Consider the following 4,669-nt stretch of genomic DNA (forward strand, 5'->3'; position numbering starts at 1 on the left):
GATTAACTACTGTTGGGTAGGCGAACATATTCCCAGAATTTAGAGACAATCGAAAAACATGACTTTTTGAGTTGGGGCAGTTGAGGAATAATGCCCCCTATCTGCTTCTCTATCTCCTCGTCGTTCAGCTCCTCTACATCTAACTCTCTGTTTCTTCTAATCCCCTCATCTCTCTTTCGAGTATCTGACCCCTGAAATGAATCCTTAAAAAATTTCCTCCATTCGTCGCTACCTATCTTCTCACTTATCCCCACCCTACATTTCCTAAACCTATTAATTATCTTCCACTCGTCCCCTTCTGTCTTAACACTTCTCAACTCCTCTTCCAGCTTTTTTTCTTTTTCCTGCTTTTTTTTTCTTACACATCGCCCTAAACTCCTTCCTGATTTCTACGTACTCCTCTGTTTTTGCAGTTCCTTCCTTCCACTTCCTGTACTTTTTTTCACCTTTCTCTTCATCATTTTACATTCCCTATCCCACCACGGCTTTACCATTCCTTTCTTCTTTTTCCTAAATACCTTCTTTTGCACACAAACTTTCAGTTTCTCTTGTAGATCCTCCCATATCTCGTCCACAGACTTCTCCTCAAAGCTTACGTTTCCCAATTGCTCCTGATACTTCTCTATCGCCTCTCTCGTTCATGACACCCTCTCCCCTAACGACCCTTCTTCCCTACCCTGCCTTTCGCCAGCCTCTCCCTGTATCCACAAACTCAATAGCTGATGGTCTGATTCCACCCTTCCTTCCACTGCGAATTTCTCTGTCTCCTCCATAACCCCTGTTATAATTCCCCCACTAGCCCTTCCTTTCCTTTTTACTTTTACCTCCTCCTGTAGCCTCCACCTCTACCCCTTCGGCAACTTTCGCTCTACTTTATCCCATTCCTTTCTCTCTATCCACGTCTCTACCAGTCCATTCACATCAAATTCCTGAATATACCTCCAGAAATCCTCATCTTTCTTCTTTACCCCTGCTACGTTCCACTACAACACCTTTAACATTGCTCCACCCTGCTTTACTCCCACCCCCCTACTTCCCCCGAAACAAATTCCCCTGCACTTCCGTCAACACCTCCTTCTCTTCGTCCCATACCCACATTTGCTCGTCTTTTTTTATTTTCCTATACCCTACCTTCATTGCTCTCCTTTCGCTCCTCTCCTTTCTAGCCCTGTCATTTAGCATTCTCTGAACCTCCCTTCCCTTCCTCGTCAAATCTTGATCGATAAAAACCTTAACTTCCTTTATCCTATTTTTGTTACGCATTATCCCCAATTTTTCTTCCCAGCTCTTCAATTCCACCACCGCCGCTTCATTCTCCTTTCTCCCCTCCATCCTAACTTTCCCTACCTTGCCCTTAACCCACCCTATGCTCTGTAGCAGCGCGTTTTTATCTATCGGCATAAATGATAAAAATGTGAAGAATAATGAGAGTAGAACTTGTTGCTTAGCATATTTGGTCATTTATAAAAAAATTTTATTCGTTTAAACAATTTTTTCTGCTTAAAAACATGAAAACCTATTTCAGCTTAAAATCTCTATCCACTGACGAGACATTTTTTTTACAATAAATCATCGCATTACCAAATTCCACTTATTCAGTCGGAATTCATATCTAATAGGATTTGCAAAAAAGAATGTTTAAATTAAAAATCATCAACGTGCCCTATTTTAAATTGCCACATGGGTTCATATCTAGGAACCCACATTTTTTCTCAACTTGGGAACCCGTTTAATAGGTATGTTATTGAGTTATAGCTGCAATCTGCTGTTGGCTTTATACTTTTTAGTTTTATTCCGAAAACTAAACCTATTCCTAATATAACTTCATAAACTCTTGCTCTTGAAGTATTTTCAAAGTTTCTGGTAATTGCAGGGTGGCCGCTGGATCGGGGAACCTGGAAAACCGAAAAAGGCCGAGAAGTTTCTGAAACTGGGAAATGAGAGTGAATTTATTCTCTGACCGGGAATTTTATAAATTTTTTGAAGATATATCTGTCCAAATTGCTTTGATTTCAACTGTTTAAAAAAATAATTAGTTAAATTGTGATCTTTGTCAATTATAATATTCAGTTTAGGATGCGTAATTCGAAAATCTTTCAATTTAAAAATTTTCCATTTTAGATTTTTTATTTTTAAGAGTACATTTTAATATAAAGAATTTTAAAATTCAGTTTTAGACTGAACCAATTACAATTAATAAAAAGATCAGTGATTGTAAAGTAAATATTCAAAACTAAACTTTGAGCGTTACAACTTTAATTGTTCTATTTAAAAATTTTAATTTGTAAATCAAATTGTTGAATTTAGATTTATAAATAAATTTAACACCTAGTGGTCTTAGAAAGAGTGGATTAGTTAAAGAAATATTTAGAAGGTTTGAAAAAATAGAAAAATTGAAATGATTTTACATAACTTAATTTTGGCAGATTTCAGACAAAGAACTTAAAACCTTTTGAAACATTTTGAAAGGTTTCAGAGGAATAACAAACATTTTCTAGAAAAATAGAAAATGATTTTTTATTTCGAAAAATTAATTTGAAGGGTATAAAAGATTTAGAAAGATTGGCAAAATTATAAGAAATAAGTGTGGACCATTTTAAGGATATTTTTTCAAGGCAGGATTTTAACAAAATTTGTAGGACTATTATTCGAATAATTTTCAAAGATGTTTAGAATATGAAAGAAATTTTTAAATAACTTAGAATTTGAAAAAGTGTCGAACTACATCTAAATGTTTGAAGGTTTTGAAATAATGTTTTGAAGCATTTTAAGGAGTTTTAAACTATTTAGAAAAGAATAATTTTTAATTTATTGAAAATGATAACGTGGATGTATATATTTTTGGAACTGAATCTTTTAATTCCATAATCTATAAAAGTTTAAAATATTGAATTTGGCAGTTTAACTGTATTTAATTAAAAAATTTTCAGTTGAAAAATGTTAGTAGCTTTTATTTTACATGCGTAACTTATTGAGCATTTGAATACAAAATCTTCTGAATTAAAAAGCTTGTAAACTTCAGTTTTAATAGTTTAAAATTCCAGAGTTCCACTTTGAGTGCTTTAATTTGCAGCTCAGTTTTTATTTCTTCAAATAGAAAATTTTTTGGCTTTAGAGTTCGATTTTTAAAGTTTTATTGCCCGTGAAAAATGTTTGTGAACCGGAAAAAACGGGAAATGATCGGAAATTTTGTTCTTTCATCAAAGCGGCCACCCTGCATTAATCTGCTGCAAAAGAAAGCAAAATATAATATACTGTCAATATTCTACGCGCGCTACAGCGCGCGGGGAACTTTACATTGCCAATTAGTAATAAGCAAATATTAAACAAGGTTACTATTATTTCAATTTGAAAATTTATAGTTTAATTATTTTGAAAAATAATAATTTGAGAAGCGTGGTTTCATTTTCAAGCATATTTTGTATATTTATTAGTGATTAATGCAGAAAGGGTATTGAAAAATAAGACATCGTGCTAAAAAATATCAAGTTTTTAGAGAATTTTCATCCTTTTGAATTTATTGAGTCACTGAAGCTCTCAAATCTATTTGTATCCTTTTAAATACTTTGAATCTTCTTAGTTCCTTCGAATTCGCGGAATATTGAGAACTCCATGAAATCTGAGGACTTATAAAAATGCAAAGAATTCAGAGAAATTCAGAACAATAAAAGGAATTCAAAAAATCAGGTCTGACGTTCTTTTCAATTCTGAAATTGTCTGCAATTATCCGAAATTAAGGAGGTTTTTGTCATCCCCATTTCAACCCATGCTCTCTGGAATATGTTCGGTCCGCGTGCTTGAAATTGAAATCTGATCTTGTCCGAAATTTGTACGGGGTCACTTCAACATTCTGTCGCCGTGAGTTGCGTATTTTTTTTAGGACGCATCGATATGTTTCTTAAAACAGGATGTTCATAGTCCAAAAGGCGTATATGATCAGATGACAAAAAACGTTACAAGGCAGTGTTTTTAAAAGTGTTATACAAGAGTCAACGGAAATATCTCCTTGCACAATTTACTGTAATTTATTATTCATCAGATGCGAAGAAGTAAACTTCTATCGCAGTAATGATCGTGAAGTCGTATTTATAGGCAAAGGTAAAAAGGACTCTTAAATACTGTTCGCTGTCCAAAAGTGGTATAGAAGTTTTAACTTTTGATCGATACATATTTAGAAGTATGATTGTACTAGGCAGTCTGATAAGTACCTGACAATTCTAAGAGATCGCATTAGTATTCACTAATGTGAACCATTTTCGTCGAGATTGACCCTTCCAATGACGCCTGTCATTTACCCGGACTCTGCACCGTCGATTGGAACGATTCACAAGTGGTTTACCGAGTTTCGTTGTGGCCGTACGAGCACAGTTGAGGCTGAATGATCTGGGCGCCCAAAAGAGGTCACAACACCAGAAAATGTCGAAAAAATCCATGATATGATGTTGAATGATCCCAAAGTGAAATTGAGAGAGGATTGGAACGTGTGGGCAATATCGTGCATTCAGTTTTGGGCATGAAGAAGCTCTGCGCGCGATGGGTGCCTGTTTGCTCACAGTGGACCAAAAAAGAATTCGTGTGACAACTTCCCAGCAGAAGTTGGCATTATTTTCGCGTAAGCCGACCGAGTTTTTGCGCCGATTCATAACCATGGATGAAACCTGGATCCACT

The sequence above is a fragment of the Belonocnema kinseyi genome, chromosome 1, assembly GCF_010883055.1.
Source record: "Belonocnema kinseyi isolate 2016_QV_RU_SX_M_011 chromosome 1, B_treatae_v1, whole genome shotgun sequence".
NCBI lineage: Eukaryota > Metazoa > Arthropoda > Insecta > Hymenoptera > Cynipidae > Belonocnema > Belonocnema kinseyi.